General features: G+C 38.9%; 1 protein-coding gene across 12 annotated transcripts in view; it reads right to left on the reverse strand.

Annotated features, from left to right (window-relative positions):
* PCDH7 (protocadherin 7) overlaps positions 1-17,346 on the reverse strand; it is a 413,286-nt gene that overhangs the window by 169,069 nt on the left and 226,871 nt on the right. The window contains exon 5 of one of the 12 annotated variants that reach the window (XM_053217478.1): positions 14,596-14,613. The exons of the other annotated variants lie outside the window; for them this stretch is intronic. The gene's annotated coding sequence lies outside the window, so the exon portion shown is untranslated. Of the gene's footprint in view, positions 1-14,595; positions 14,614-17,346 lie in introns of those variants that run through there. 12 annotated transcript variants of the gene reach the window in all.

The raw sequence follows: 17,346 nt of genomic DNA on the forward strand, positions 1-17,346 counted from the left end.
TAGAACAAGAACTAGAATTAGAAGTGGCGCCTGAAGATGGAACTGAATGGTTCCATCAAGTCCCAAAACTTGAACGGATGAAACTTGAGCTGCCTCTTGGGGATGAACAAAGAGAGTGGTTGAGACAGAAACTACTCTTGGTGAAGATGCTGTAAAGGTTATTGAAATGACAGCAAAGTATTTAGAATATTACATAAACTTAGTTGATAAAGCAGGGATAGGTTTGGAGAGGACTGATTTCTCTGAGGATTGTCTGCCCCTCGAAATCTCTCTGCTGACAGAGAGCTAAGGGCACCAAAGTCAGCCAGTCACAGGCTCCCGAAGTGCAGTGTGGCTGCCTTCTTGACCTGATGGTTCTTTCCAGAGACATATAATCTATGCACTGCACTTAAGTTATTTATTTATTTATTTATTTATTTATTTATTTATTTATTTATTTTAAAGAGATAGACAGTGAGCACAAACAGGGGAGGGGCAGAGGAAGGGGGAGAGAGAAAATCCCAGGCAGGCTCCACTCTCAGCGCAGAGCCTGATGCACGGCTCCATCCCACGACCCTGGGATCATGACCTGAACTGAAATCAAGAGTAGGACGCTCAACCTTGACCGACTGAGCCACCCAGGCGCCCCTGAACTTAAGCTATTAAGAGTGAGAAAGACGGTGAGAGAAATATAAGCCAACTAAATAAGGAGCCTCTTTCTTTTGTAGCTGTTACTAATTCCTCTCAGCTTACTGCCTGCCTCCCTCAACAGCTCTGCCTCCAAAGCAGCCACCATAAGATATCTTAAAAAAAGGAGTGATACTCCAGCATTTTTGAAATATTTGCTTACATTAAATATGGCCCGACTTTAGAGACCTCTGAGGGGACTATCCTTTCCAAAGGAGATTGTAAAATACTAACTCACATTCTTAATTTGTCTTGGCACTCCTGGATATTTTGGTTAATTATCAGAAATTAGCTTGAGGGAAAGATTAATCTTTGTACGTAGCCAACACACAACTGGTAGTTTCTAGTTAGTGAAGCCCCATGACAGCTTCCACCACGTCTTATCTTTATCAAGAAAAATGGGACGCTTATGTGGTGAAAGCACCTGTAAGCCAATTTAGTTCATTAAATATCTAACTTTGGTTATGAAGTAAAGAAGTCTTAAATTTATTTTTTTAATTTTTTTTCAACGTTTATTTATTTTTGGGACAGAGAGAGACAGAACATGAACGGGGGAGGGGCAGAGAGAGAGTGAGACACAGAATCGGGAACAGGCTCCAGGCTCTGAGCCATCAGCCCAGAGCCCGACTCGGGGCTCGAACTCACGGACCGCGAGACCGTGACCTGGCTGAAGACGGACGCTTAACCGACTGCGCCACCCAGGCGCCCCAAGAAGTCTTGAATTTTAAAAAAAATCTTTCATATTTAGTGAGAAAGGATTAAGTTTTTATGGAAAATTTCTGTGTTGTTTTCCTCCCCAGATGACCAGAAGTATTATTTCTAGAAATCAAAGAGAGAAATTCATATTTAAATAACAAAGAAAAGGGCACTTGGGTGACTCAGCCGGTTAAGCATTGGACTTGGGCTCAGGTCATGAGCTCACGGTTCACGGGTTCCAGCCCTCATCGGGCTCTGTGCTGCCAGCTCAGAGCCTGGAGCCTGCTTCAGATTCTGTGTCTCCCTCGCTGCCCCTCTCATGTTCATTCTCTGTCTTTCTCTCAAAGATACATAATAAATATTTTAAAAATATGAAGGAAGGAAGGAAAGAAAGAAAGAAAGAAAGAAAGAAAGAAAGAAAGAAGAAAGAAAAAGAAAGAAGGAAAGAAAGAAAGAAAGAAAGAGAAGGAAAGAAAGAAAGAAGAAAGAAAAAGAAGGAAAGAAAGAAAGACAGAAAGAGAAAGAAGAAAAGAAAGAAAGAAAGAAAGAGAAAGAAGGAAAGAAAGAGAAAGAAGGAAAGAAAGAAAGAAGAAAGAAAAAGAAAGAAGGAAAGAAAGAAAGAAAGAAAGAAAGAAAGAAAGGAAAGAAGAAAGAGAAAGAAGGAAAGAAAGAAAGAAAGAAGAAAGAAAAAGAAAGAAGGAAAGAAAGAAAGAAAGAAAGAGAAAGAAGGAAAGAAAGAAAGAAAGAAAGAAAGAAAGAAAGAAAGAAAGAAAGAAAAAGGAAAAGTGCAATGATCAGATTTCACCTACTGACACCAGAATTTAGGACTCGGCAAGAGAAACAGGAAGGTATCTAGGAGCACTTTTCCTTCAATGCAATTCTAGAGCACAGCTGGGCTAAGTGACAGGGGTATCCGCCCCAAGTCTGCACCTTCCACCCCCACGAACACCCCGTGCCATTGCTGTTGTGCTAGAGATTGAACAAGCCTTGCTTTTTCTAGAAGTCAGAAGGTGAATTCACATAAATGCAAGAAACAACATTTCCAGCAAATTTCAGGTTGTATTTTTTTTTTTTCTTAGAAGGAAAGCAACTCAATCCATTTGGGTAATTTTTCCAAGGCAAAATTGAGAGGTATTATAATAGAAACTACTAAAATTTCTGCCCTCAAGTACACTCTGGATAAAAAAAGGGATCTGAACTAAGTTTAAAAAAAAAAAAAAAGGGAAGAGGAGGAAGAATTAGAATCTGTCCTCTAGTACCACAGTGGTGCTGGTACATCTTCTCCAGGGCCATTTTGCTCCATACTTTCCTCCTTTCACCCACTACCCTCCTGCCCACTACCCACCATTACCACCATCATTCTCTCTTCCTTTAGCGCATTCAATTTTTTGTCTCCTGCCTCAAGTCTCAATTGCTATTTTCTTTTTCTTTTGGCATGCTACTAAACCAATCTGCCTAAAAATTCCAATAAGGTATTTTTCTATCCAAGAACTGCGGGCAATCCTTCGCCATACTCAAAGTTAAACCTCAAGGGGTCTGTGTTTTAATCCTAACACATTTCTCCAAATTCATCTCCCCAAATAATGCTCTCTCCAAACTAATCTCCCCTCTGATTCCAAACATGTCACAGAATTTCTCAAACTGTTCCTATGCTCACTCTTTGAGTGCCTACCATTTGCCCCTTTACCCATCCAAAATGCATTGAGTTTGGAGTTCCAGGCTGTTTGTGGTGTTTCCCATAATCTCTCCCTATTCTGCCCATTATTTTTAATTTTGATTTTTATCCATACCATACCCTTGGCCACTTAAAAGCAAATTTACTATGCATTTAATTAGTGTCCAAAAATATACTCCCGTATATCTTAGGGAATTTGTTTCTGGATGTCTTATTTCTTCAATCGTGTTATCTTTTGAGAGGTCAGCAAAGACATCTACCATTTGCTCAAATCTCTTAGTAACTCTGAGTATTCATCTCTTATCTAGTAAGTGTTCGAGAGATTTTTTTTAAATTTTATTTATATATATATATATTTTTAATGTTTATTTGAGAGAAAGAGAGAGAGCGAGTGGGTGAGGGCAGAGAGGGAGACGCAGAATCCGAGGCAGACTCTAGGCTGTGAGCTGTCTGCACAGAGCCCAATGAGGGGCTCGAACACGAACCACCATGACCTGAGCCAAAGTCGGATGTTTAACTTTCTGAGTCACCCGGGAGCCCCTCAAGAAACACTTGTAAGAGTGAAACTGTCTATGCTAGTAGGAAATAAACATGATGGCAAACAAGTTGGCGAGAGATATATTTTAGAATTTGTTCAATTTGAAGTCGAGTGTGAGTTTGTGCTGACAAGTGAGTTCAAGTCTGCGGGGTGGGGTGGGTGGAGCACAGATGAGATGGACCAGGCTTGATTGTGCCTAAGTAATTATATATCATGCTGGTAGGTAGAAAGCTTTGGGCGTGGGATGATGTGGGTGAGACCAGTGATTTTACGAGCAAATTAAGATCTGTGAGGTGTAACTGAGTTTGAAAGATTATTTGTGCTGCGGAGGACAACAGCCTTAAAAATAGGTTGGGCGTTATAATAGTTTTAATGACCTCAGTCTTCCTAAGAGTGATATGCTCCTTGGAAGCCCTGTGACACATACCTACGTCATAAACTGAGTCCCTGAATTTTACTGTAGTAAGGGACTTTGATGGGTCACACGAAACTTCTTTATTTTCTAGATGACAGTGGCCTCCTGATGTTTCCCTCTTAGAATCACTGCCTTAACTGTAGGAGAAACTTAGGATAGTGATAGTGTCTGTGGGGGTGGGAAACTACACACAAGGCATAAAACAACAAAACAAAACAAAACAAAACAAAACGAAAAAAAAAAAACAGGCATACCTTGCTTTGTTGTGCTTTGCTTCATTGCACTTCACAGGTACTGCATTTTTTTTTTTTTAACAAATTGAGGGTTTATAGCAACCCTGCACTAAGCTAGTTTATGGGCACCATATTTCCAAGATCGGTTGCTCCCTTTGTGTCTCTGTGCCATATTTTGGTAATTCTTGCAATATTTCAGTTTTTCATTATGACCAAATTTGGCATGCTGATTTTGATGCTACTACTGTAATTGTTTTGGGGGGCCATGAACCATGCCCGTATAAGATGGTGAACAGAATCAACAGATGTGTGTGATGGGACACTTGGGTGGCTCAGTCAGTTGGGCGTCCAACTTCAGCTCTGGTCATGAGTTCGAGCCTCGCGTCGGGCTCTGTGCGGACAGCTCAGAGCCTGGAGCCTGTTTCAGGTTGTGTGTCTCCCTCTCTCGCTGCCCCACCCCCTGTCACACTCTGTCTCTGTCTCTCTCAAAAATACATAAACATTAAAAAAAATTTTTTTTTAAATAGATGTGTGTGTTCTGACTGCTCCATCAATCAGCCGTTTCCCTCTCTCTCTCCCTCTCCTCAGGACTCCCTATTCCCTGAGAGGCAATGATATTGAAAATGGGCCATTTAAGGACCCTGCCATGGCCTCTAAGTGTTCAAGTGAAAGGAAGAGTCACAGGTTTCTAACTTTAAGTCAAAAGCTAGAAATTATTAAGCTTAATGAGGAAGACACATTGAGAGCCACGACACGTCAAAACTAGGCCTCTTGTACCAGTTAGCCAAGCTGTGGAGGCAAAGGAAGAGTTCTTGAGGGAAATTAAATGTGCCACTCCAGGGAACACACAAATGATAAGAAAGGGCAACAGCCTTATTGTTGATTTGGAGAAAGTCTGAGTGGTCTGGATAGAAGATTAAAGCAGCCATAACATTCCCTTCAGCCAAAGCCCAATCCAGAGCAAGACCCTGACTCCCTTCAATTCTGTGAAGGCTGAAAAAGGTGAAGAAGCTGCAGAAGAAAAGTCTGAAGCTAACAGAGGTTGGTTCGTGAGGTTTAAGTAAAGGAGCCGTCTCTATAATACAAAAGTGCACGGTAAAGTGAGGGGACGCCAATGTAAAAACTGCAGGAAGTTATACAGAAAATCTCACTAAGATCATTAATGAAGGCGACTAAACAACAGATTTTCAACGTTGATGAAACAACCTTCTTTTAAAAGAAGGTGTCATGTAAGACTCACATAGCTAAGGAAGAGTAATCAATGCTTGGCTTCAAAAGACAGGCTGACTCTCTTTTAGGGGCTAATGTCGCTGAGGACTTTCCGTTGAAGGCAATGTTCGTTTACCATTCCAAAAATCTTAAAGCCCTTAAGAATGATGCTAAATCTACCCTGCTTGTGCTCTATAAACAGAACAACAAAGCCTGCCTGACAGCACATTTGTTTACAACATGGTTTACTGAATATTTTAAACCCACTGTTGAAATGTACTGCTCAGGAAAAAAAAAAAAAAGATTCTTTTCTAAATATTGCTGCTCATTGACAATGCATCTGGTCACCTAAGCACTCTGATGGAACTGGATGAGATTAACATAGTTTTCATGCCTGATAACATAAAATCTATCCTGTATCCCATGGATTGAGGAATAATTTTGAGTTTCAAGTCTTATTGTTTAAGAAATACCTTTTGTAGCTACAGCTGCTGCAGATAGTGATTCGCCTGATGGATCTGGGCAAAGTAAATTGCAAACCTTCTGGAAAGAATTAATCGTTTTAGATGCCATGAAGAACATTCATGATTCATGGGAAGAGATCAAAATATCAACATTCATAGGAGTTTGGAGGGAGTTGATTCCCACCCTCCTGGATGCCTCAGAGGGGTTCAAGACTTCAGTGGAGGAAGTAACTGCAGATGTGGTAGAAACAGCAAGAACTAGAATGAGCAGTGGAGCCTGAAGATGGAACCGAATGGTTCCATCTCGTGATTAGACCTGAACAGATCAAACCTGAGCTGCCTCTTAGGGAGGAACAAAGTTGTTGAGACGGAAGTTACTCTCAGTGGAGACACTGTAAAGATTACTGCAATGACAACAAAATATTTAGGACACCACATAAACTGAGTTGATAAAGAAGGCAGGGACGGGGTTGGAGAGGACTGATTCCAATTATGACAAAAAGTTCTACCGCGGACAAAATGCTATCAGAAGCATCGCATGCTACAGAGACATTTTTCATGACAGGAAGAGTCAACGGATGTGCCAGATTTCACAATTGTCCTCCTTTAAGAAGTTGCCACAGCCACCCCAACCTTCAGCAACTACCACCCTGATCAGTCAGTGGCCATCAACACCCATGACCCTCCAAGAGCCTCCACCAGCAAAAAGACTGACTCGCTGAAAGCTCAGATAATGCTTAGCATTTATAACAGTATTTTCAAGTTAAGGTATTTACAGGGTATTTTTCTTTTTTAGTCATCATGCTACTACACATTTAAAAGACTACAGTATGGTGTAAACATATGTACTCGGAAACCTAAAATATCCATTTAATTCACGTGACTTGCTTTATTGCAGTGGTCTGGAAAGCAAACCACACTATCTCTGAAGTATGCCTGTAAAATTAAAAGTTAACTGTACCAAACCAGCTGACTGACTCACATCAAAAGAAACACTGTGTTAAATCACCATCATAGCCCACAGATTTTAGCCACTGCAAACGTAACATTGGTATTCAGATAAAGAAAAGTTGGCACACTTCTCATTTCCATAATAAGATTTCTGACAAAGAAAGAATGATTTTAGTTATAGAGAGATTTTTTTCTTTTGTCTTAAAATGAGTCATATGAGTAACATGTATTACCACCGAGGCCGGGGCTTCTTAGATTTTCCGTAAATGTCAGGCAAATTATAAATAAAGCCTCTTCAATATTTTACTATTCAGATGAACTTTGTAGCTTACCATTTTAATCAGCATTGACTTTTTTAGGGAGAACTAATCGTTCACGTGGCGGCCACCAGCCCCTCGCTGAAAGGAGATATTGACATAAAGTTTACCAGTGATTGTGCGTCTTGGTCAAAAATGTTTGAAAACCACTGACAAGGATGCTGGTTTCAACAAAGAAAGTCAGAGAGAGAGAAAGAGAGAGAGAGAGAGAGAGAAAGTGAGACAGAGAGAGACAAAAACAGAGAGATTCTGATTCAAAATTGGGGGGTGGAGGGGGCAGGGATCTACAATTTTAATAAGGTGATTCTGATGCAGATGGCCTGAGGACTACATTTTAAGAAACACTGGTCAAGTTGACAGTCACCAATAAAGCTGGAATTACCGAGTCACAATTACCTGGGATTTTTTAGAGGAATAATCCTGCCTAAACTTGATTTACATAAACACACAGCAGGTGTTTAGGTTTATTTTCTTATTGCTTTGCTGCCAGAATTTGCAGTGTAATTGGAGCCTTGGTTTCAGTCTACTTGGGGATGTTGTTTTGTTTCGTTTCGATTTGTTTCCCCAGATTGAGAAACCCGAATATAACCTCTGTTAGTTCTTTCTTAAGGCTTCTCTGACTGTATAGGCATTTAGTTTATACAAGAAAGTTAAGAAACTCAGAAGCAAACTTTCCTTAAGAGCTATGATGGTTTACCTTTCAACTCAACACAGCTCTACCTTCTCAATCAGCTCTCGAAGGGAATTCTTTTGAGTATTTCTAATAATGTAGATCTGATAACTTCAAAAAGTAGACGATTCTATATTTGGATTACCTGAATTTTGCTAATGAGGTGCACATAACATTCCTTCCCAGGACTTCACCCACCAAACCACGGGACCACTGACCTTAGAGGCGGAAGTGTCATTTGTGTTTGAAACTACCTTACACTTTGCAAATAAGGAGCCTGAAGCTTAGCAAGATGAAGCGACTTTCACTACTTCACAAAACAGCATCTGAAAACCTGGACTCTTAATACTTTATACTACAACGACGCCTTTTTATCTATTGTTCTGTAGCTGTAGAAAATATTCTAAACCCGTTTTCCACCCGACAAATCAAGTTAACAGTTGGCAATATGTTTTGTAAACCAGTATTGATTGTCTGGGATACTTAGAATTAGTAAAGAAAACGGTGCTTTCTCTTCATCTTCTAAGAAGTAATAGGAGAAAAAAAAAGTGTCTGGTACTTAAAATGTGTCATTCAACTCCTATAAAGTATTATTTGTACCAGGAAGAAAGTGGCGCTACCGTTTCGTCACACTTCTGTGCTGTGTAATTTACAACAAAATTACAGCATAAGTCTATTTCAAAATTGTTATTAATAAAAGCCCATTGGTATAGCACTTACTATGTGCCTAAGTCACTTCGTGAAGGAAATGTGTGCAACACAATGCACGGGGTTCCGACTGTGTGGTCTGACCACCTGGGTGAAAGTATTTGGATGAATTTTGGAAATTTTGAAACCATGTGGCTGAATTTTGGAAAATCCGGGTGAAGTAATGATCCTGAACCTCGATTTCCTCAGGTGTAAAATGAGAACAATATCATGTGGTGATGATTAAGTTAACGTAATTCAGAGAGCAGAGTCTAGCACACGGGAGGTGATTGATGATCAGCAGTTAGTTTTTTAATTCAGGCAAAAGCTCTGTGAAAAGAGATGCTCAGTGAGGTCACTTAAGCGTCTAACGACGCTCAGCTCGGAAGCATAATAGATGAGGTCTGAGCAGGAGTCTGTTTGAGTCTAATGTCTATAATTTTATTCCCTATGGATATTTATTTGTTTGTTTGTTTTACTTATTTAATAAAGTTTATTTTTGAGAGAGATAGAGATAGCGTGAGCGGGGAAGGGCAGAGAGAGAGAGGGAGAGAGAGAATCCCAAGCAGCTTCTGCACTGTCCTCGCAGAGCCTGATGTAGGGCTCGAACACACAGAACCATGAGATCATGACCTGAGCTGAAAAACAAGAGTCAGACGCTTAACTGACTGAGCCACCCAGGCGCCCCTTCACTATTGGTATTTAAAACCAAAGAATCAAAGACTTTGAATTTTGTTCCACACACATTGGTGAGAGATAGGATACATTAAAATCATGTATTTCAGGGCTTTTAGCTATAATATTTCCTCTCTCTCTCTCTCTGTCCTCCTCCCCTCCCTTACTATAACTTTCTCTCTTCTCCTTTCTTCCCAAGCAGTCTTGGATCTATGAGACTCAAAAGTCACAAGTGCTCTTAAAGACAAGGCTTAGGAAATGGCTTGCAAATCTGGATGAGATTCTCCATCACTCCATTTTCCAATTTGTCGGTCTTCCCTGAATAGGTAGAGGCATCCCTTGGCTTCCTTTGGGTTTCTCCGTGTATTTCCTGAATTGCTTTTTCAAAGTGTCCTTCAGTTCCTGAAGGATTCACAGAATAGGCATTGACACTCCTCTGGAAAATCTTTGAGGGAAAAAAAAAAAAAAAGACACGAAACAAAACCAAACTTCTTTCTTCTCTAGGAATTTGCCAGGTAAGTGCTGTGGTACAGCTTCAAGGGAAGAAGCACGAACGGTGTGTCTGAAAGTGTTCAGGTACTATTTGTGCATTCCATAGGGGCGACATTCAAAATAGTTAATAAACTGGTACAGCGAGGGCATGGGGCACTCAGAGTGGACACCGGCCGTAAATAACCAGCAAGTCTAGGCTCTGCATTCTGACCTAAAACAGCCCTGTCTGTAGAGCTGAAATGACTCTTTGTTCCTGGCACAGTGCTTTAAACAAAAGAGGCTCTCAGTAAATATTCTCTGACCGAGATGCATACCAAATGCTATAAAGAGACGGAGAGATTATCATTTTATGCAGGATCCTGGAGCTGTTACATAAGTTCATGAGAAGAGATAATATTTGTGGACATTAATGTATGACTAGGAATTGTCCAAAAGGGAAAAAAGAGAGAGAGAGAGAGAGAAACACTGTCACAGGGCAAAGAAAACACAGAGGTATGCAGGCACAAGCAGGCTTGAGAAATTTGGAGTTGTCTTGTGTCTCTGTGGACTATTACATGCCATTTTGGGTTTTACAACATTTAAGGAAAATTATTTTAACCCAGGTGATATTCCTGTTCACACAGAGACGTAAACATGAATAATTGTTAAGCAACTCTGTATTAAAGCTTGAACTCAAAATGACTAGTGTACAAACTTAACTATCCTTTCAAAATCCCTGATTAAAAAAAATAAATGATTCTTTGTGGAAAAAAAAAGTATGCACAATTCTGTGAATAGAATATTCATGGTGAGAAGCTTAGGGTTTAGGGTTATTTTAGGAGATTAAAGTAGGAAAAAAGCTAAAAGCTTCTGCTCATGTGTTCCCCCCATCAAAAAGTCTCCAGGGTGCCTGGCCAGCTCAGTCCCTTAAGCCTCCGACTCTTGATTTCTGCTCAGGTCATGATCTCAGAGTTCTTGGGACCGAGCCCTGCACAGGGTTCTCTGCTGACAAGTGCGGAGCATGCTTGGGATTCTCTCTCTCCTATCTTTCTGCCCCTCCCCCACTTCCACTCTTTCTTCTCTCTTCTCTTCTCTCTCAAAATGAATTTAAAACAGATTAAAAAATAGTCTCCAACCCCATTGCTTTTTCACTCTGCCATAATATCCTTTCTTTACATTTATGGTCACATTTTAATTCCTATTAACAGTGTTTCTGTTCTTTCCACCGAATCCTGGGAATTTACACAAGGCAAAGGCTCTGCATAATTAATCCTTTTTTTTTTCCTGGAAGCTAAGAGATACTTGGAACACAGTGTCCCCTCAGCAAATATTTGCAAAATAAATAAAGCCAAAGAGAAACAGTGAAGACTGTATACAGAATAGTGTTCTTTGTGTCTTACGTTTGGTTTTTAAAGGCATGTTTTTAATAAAATCCAAGAAATGCATTTATTCCTCAAACATATATTGAAAACTTTCGAGGCCCGCTAAGTATGAGACTGAGTTGTTTATGAAGGAGACAGGATCTCTTAACTCACAAGATTCTCATTCTAGTGCAAGAGTCAGACACACAGACCAAGGCTCTTCTGAGCTGTTCTCTGGGTTTTGCGAGAACTATGTATAAAATGTAACTGTGTGGTTCAGTTTACTAGATTCCAGGACAAAAGTCTGCAATAATAGGCTTTCAGTGGTAAAGGTCCTACAGATTGGACGCTAGAGGTTTGAACTCAGAGAGTACTGATGCTTCATTTGTTGTATTCTTTGATTCTTGGGTTTAGGGAAATGCTACTCAAAACATTTTGTTCCGAAGGCTAACATTTATTAGTGTGTTTATTTTCAATGTTATTGTTAAATAGTTCAGTCTGAATATATATATATATATATATATATATATATATATATATATATATGAAAGTTTCTAAGATCTTATGGGCTTCTATAAGACAAACTGTTTTCTACAGTTGAAAGTATACTTTGGTTTATACAATTGTCTGTATTTTCTGCCAGTCACAGTCTGTATAGTTTTTTTACAAGAGCATGAACTATAATTTTAAACACAGAGAGAGCACAGTCAAAAAGACATCATATGCAGACTGTCCACTGAAGAGCATAATATAAACTATAAGAATTGTTTGATTGTAAATGTGCAGGAAATTGTATTTGGCCCAATTTTAGAAAATATCTATTGCCAGCTATTAGGCTCTTTTATGATTAGTTTTGAAAGCACAGTCTGAAATTACAATTCAAACAAAACCAAAAAAAAAGCAAGACGGTAAAAACCAATTGTGTTTATGACTTAGATTTTTTTTTTTTGTAATGTCAGTCATTGCTTTCTCACAGTTCAACACCCTTCTTAGCCACAATCCTTATATGGATTTATGACAGCTTTAAAATTATTATAATTTTGTGACAAGTTGTTTCTACTTTAAATAACCACACTTTATTCAATTGGTTAATTTAAAAATATCCAGCACATAGAAAAATATCAAATTTAAAACTAGATGGCTTTTGCAAGTCTTTAGCCCAATTCCATAATTTCACAATATGGAAATTGAGGGATAGAAAGGATGATAGATTGCCTGGTTTATTTCTTAAGAAGGATTAAAATCGGGTTCTTAGTTCCCATTTTGGTGCTCTTCTTACTAAATTATGTTCTCTCACAAGAATAATAGGATTTTGTCCTTGAAAGCAATTTTGATAACCTGGACTTTTATTTCAGCTTTCACAGTCATCTGATGCATGATCTCAGAAGACCTTTCGCTCCCTATTTGCAACATGGTCAAGTCCCAACAGAGGGAACTGCCCCTTCTTTTTCAACTACTAATAATATGGAGCTTTTGAGAGAAAGTGGATGAGGATTCTATATGTGATTTCTTACTTCTAGCTTCTTTTGAAAAGTTGGAGGCAAAAAACAAAACAAAACAAAACAAAAACAAAAACAAACAAAAAAACAACAGACGAAGCCTTCTTACTCAATCCACATCCAACTCTCCTCAAAAAAAAATAAAAACAAACAATGGACCAAGCCAAACCAAAATGCGAAGTGTGTTTCTCTTCTTTTACTCTCATATCCAAAGAGACATCCAAGTTCCCCTGTCCTTTAAGAGTTACTGCCCTACATTTGAGGGCTAACATTACAACAGTCATAAAACACTTTATGGATATGAAATCCTGTCACAAAAACAATGACAGCTATCCCCATTGAGTAACTAACCAGCCCAAAAGAGTGCATTTTTTGTCCTAAACACCTTTATAAAAGGGGAAGGATGTAACATGCTTTTAATCCGGTAAAGGATGTATGAGTCAAAGTTCAAATGACCAAGGTATAACTTCAATAGAAATTCTGACGGTGTCACTGTAGCTCTGCAATAATATATGCTGATTGAGAACAGTGCTTTACAATTACTCAGAGAGTATCTTCCAAGCTCTGACATCTAGCCAGCAGCAGTCAGGGATCTGCAATGAAAACCCTTTGATTAAAATAGCTCTTGCTTTGGAAAGTCTGATGAGTTATACTGTTGATGGTCAGAAACAGGGTACACGTTTAACACAGCCAGGTTATCCACCTAAATCATCTGTGTGCACTGAAAATTAATTGTCTTGAAAGATTCCAAGAGAAAAAAATGCACTTCACTCCACAGAAATACTTTTGGATGAAAGCGGCCATCTTGTCGGGATATAGCTTGACGATTATTTGTAATAATTTGGCTGCGGCTGCTGTTCAACTTAGGGTAAGATCGCCTTTGTCTCTTTTTAAAAAATGTTCTTCTGGAAGTTCCACAAAACTTCAAGGATTGTTTTGCCTCTGACGGAAGGATACAGATGAAAGAGCACAAAAGGGCAAAATATTTAACGTGACTATCTCCAGCTGGCAAGTTCTGCATTTTCTTTTCTTTAATTTCCTTCAGTGCTGGTGTAACATGAGGAAGGATACCTAATCTGCATAGGAAGATTCAACAGCGTGAGGTAACATCTCTTGCGAGGGATAAATGCTTAGAATTTTAAAGATCTTGTTTTGCCGGAGTGGTGAAAGGTGATTTGATATCTTACCATGTGATCTATAGAGGTGATAGCTTCAGGAAAAAGGAGGGGATTGATAAAATACTCAAACATACTTTAAACCAAATTGTTTTCATGGCAGCAATTCATTACCCTTTAAAAAGGCTAAAAAAATTAACTTTCATGTTTTTCCCAAAAATCAGCCCTTAATGTTAAAGATGTCATCTTATATCATTAGAATTATGGAAATGCCGATTATTGAATGTATTCATACCTCTGTGTGCTTTGGTTGATCCAAATTATTTACTTCATCTCCCAGTGTAAGTCAGGATCATCAAACATAAATTTATATTGCAGAAAATATCTACCATATTTTATTATTCTACATGTACTCATATATAATTAAAATATACATGGCTATACCTTAAAGACCACCCTACTAAATATACGACAGAAGTAAGTTGTACGAGAATACAAACCAAGAGAAACTAAGAGTGGTTGAATTTAAAATAACTGAATATAAGCTAATTAACATATACTCATTTCTTATGGATTCTAGAGAATGCCTCAAGTGCTTTGTGTGGAAAAAAAAAACAAAACATGGCATAAATATGAATTAGAAAATAAGCACTCGAGCAAAACTTAAAGCAATAACTCTATCTCCCACTTTCCCTGAAAGGGAATTTTAGGCAATGGGATGGAAAGTGCCCCTTTATGCTCCATAACTGGGAATAGCGTTAAGAAACGCAACAAACCAAAACAAACCCTCAGCAGTTCATTTAAAATGTGGAAAAGGGAAGGCTTCCCTAGTTTCTGCTTGAATTGCCTGAGTAAGTAGAAATGCAGGTGAAAGAATGCCACTTCAGTCTATTCTAGTTTGGAGTTCCCTTGTAAGGCCCCTTCGGTCGTCCAAAGCTCTCAAATGACGCTTCTTCCGCTGTTTTTTCTGCCTACCCCAGGGAGGTAAGAAAAAAAGTGCATTTGAGGTTCTCATATGCAAAGATACAAAAAGTGAAATGCAGTAAGTCCCCGAATAAATATAACGATTGCCACTGAAGGCGCTTAATACACCCTGTCATTTCCCCCATGGCAAACTAAAGCAGTGAATGAGACGTTCCCCCAAGAAAATGAACTCCGAAGTGCAGGATAGACCCTGCTTTATACCATTATCGGGATCAGATAATGTGCAGACAATTTAATGTTAGTTGAAAATGGAATACTTCTTACAAAGCCAAAATACACGCATTTACTGATGATACAACAAGGGAGCATCTAAGACATATGTGCCTGAGATGCAAAGGTAATATGTTTGTGCCTCATATATTTCAGGAATTGTCCTGGAGTGCTTCATCCATGTAAAAATATGGCCCCTCCGATACTGTCACAATCCATAAGACTCAGAGTGATCTTCTGAATTAAGTCTGGTTTGCAGAGTTGAGAAAGGTTTTCACTCATGTCAAAATTTCCCTAGACCTAAAAAATGACTTGGAAACGAGCAAAAGGGGTAACTTGCTTGGTTGTGCTGTTTCCTCTTTTTTCTCATTTCTGACATTCCACTCAGATTTGGCAAGTATCATACATTCTAAAATGCACTGTATATACCATTTTACCATCTATGGACTCTGAAAAATGTCCAACCACTCCATTTGCAAGAAAGAGAGGAAAAAAAAAAAAAAAAGGACGGAAGGAAACAATATAAGAAATAGAGTGAATTCCAGGAATTCAGTCTAGCACCTTGCACAGATTGGACACGAAGGAGATACCTTGTACTATTATTAATTGTTTGATGAAATTAATTGCCACTATTTTTGTAAAGGCGTATTATATTGTACCAGTGCAAATGTGGTAGTTGGTGTTAAATGATCAAGAACTGGGAAAACAGCTTCACCATTTAGGGATTTCAAATATTGATAGGTAGTTTATGTACAAAAACTGACAAAAGAAAGTAATATTATGCAGGAAAAGAAACTCCGCAAAGTTAGAAAGGAATAGGATATCGCCAATGACTTTTAAGCCTCAAAACGTATGCTTAGTCAACATATGGCATGATATTTTATACTTGGAAGTCTTATTTTTGATTGACTAGATTTAGATCGAAAGCCAGAGGAATCTGTGAGTCAGCCCCTATCAGATTTTCTTGATTATAGCTACCATTAGCCACAGTTTGAGTTTCATATGATGGTTTCAATAGTGGACCAATGGCTGACGTCTTTTGTGTTTCTCACCCTGATAGCAGCAGTAATATATCCTACTTCCCCACTTCCCATGATTGGTAAATACCTGACATGTGGGCGGTCAGGGTACCTTTGCTGATTAGAACACTGACTATAATACAACTTGGTCTGCAGGCTTATTACCTTCAAGGTGGAAGCCCAACTAAGCTATTGTCACTTCAGCAGAAATAATGAACAGGTGGGACAGCCACTGAGAAAAATACTAATATCAAGTCAAGAGTCTCAATGCAATCTCAAGACTCTTACTCCCTCTTACAGAGAATGACTTAACCACTTTTCTACCTCAGCTGGAAACATGTACATGCATGAGTGCACAAACATGTGCATGCACACACACACACACACACACACACACACACACACATCCTGTAGGTTTTTCAATAACCTGAAGACTAATAATTTAAGAAAATAATGACTTGGTCTGTATAACCTGAACAAGTCTAGCTGATGTGCCTTGGCACACATCGTTGGTGCTATAATTAATCCAATGTCAGAAATCTCCCCTTCATTTTGTCATACTTCTTCCATTTCTACCAATTGGAGAGACATGTGTTTACTAAACATTTATTTAAATTGCAGATATCCCTGTTTTAGAGTCCCAATAGCCTTTCATACTTATAAAGGAACTCAAATAATTTGTTTCCTCTAAGACCAACTTGATTTGTTCATAAACCAATGTGCATTTGTTCAACTAAATTCTGTTTTCCCTGGCACTGAATAAATGAGAGTGTTGACTGAGGAAAGGAAGAAGCAGATTACCAACCCTGAAAAACAGATTACTTTGTGGGTAGAGAGGTGAGTGAGGGAGATTAGTTAGGTCAGAGGAAATGCTTTAAAGCCACTGAGACAAATTTTGCAACAGCACCCTGGGGGCATGTTCTGTTTGGCCAAAGTAGCAGCAGACATCTTACATATATCCACTACGACAGGTGAGTTGGTTTGGATCTTTCTGCAATAGAAAGATGGCAGTAAAACCAATGAGATAGTATCTTAGTATCTGCTAAGGATACGAACAGATAAGTTTTATTTTATTTATTTTATTTTTTAATATGAAATTTATTGTCAAATTGGTTTCCATACAACACCCAGTGCTCATCCCAAAAGGTGCCCTCCTCAATACCCATCGCCCACCCTTCCCTCCCTCCTACCCCCCATCAACTCTCAGTCTGTTCTGTTTTTAAGAGTCTCTTATGCTTTGGCTCTCTCCCTCTCTAACCTCTTTTTTTTTCTTCCCCTCCCCCATGGACTTCTGTTAACAGATAAGTTTTATAGACGTGCAGCACATATCAGTGGACACACTCTTTGGCAGGGAGCAAATACCACGATGACATTTTCAAATAAGAAAAATACATTGGGGGGAAAGAGGGCTGTGCTTTTGGTAGACTTAGATATGTTTAAATCATAATGAAACTATGACTAGGTGTTAAGATTGTGCAATTCTATAAGGCC

This window comes from Acinonyx jubatus, chromosome B1 (genome assembly GCF_027475565.1).
Source record: "Acinonyx jubatus isolate Ajub_Pintada_27869175 chromosome B1, VMU_Ajub_asm_v1.0, whole genome shotgun sequence".
NCBI lineage: Eukaryota > Metazoa > Chordata > Mammalia > Carnivora > Felidae > Acinonyx > Acinonyx jubatus.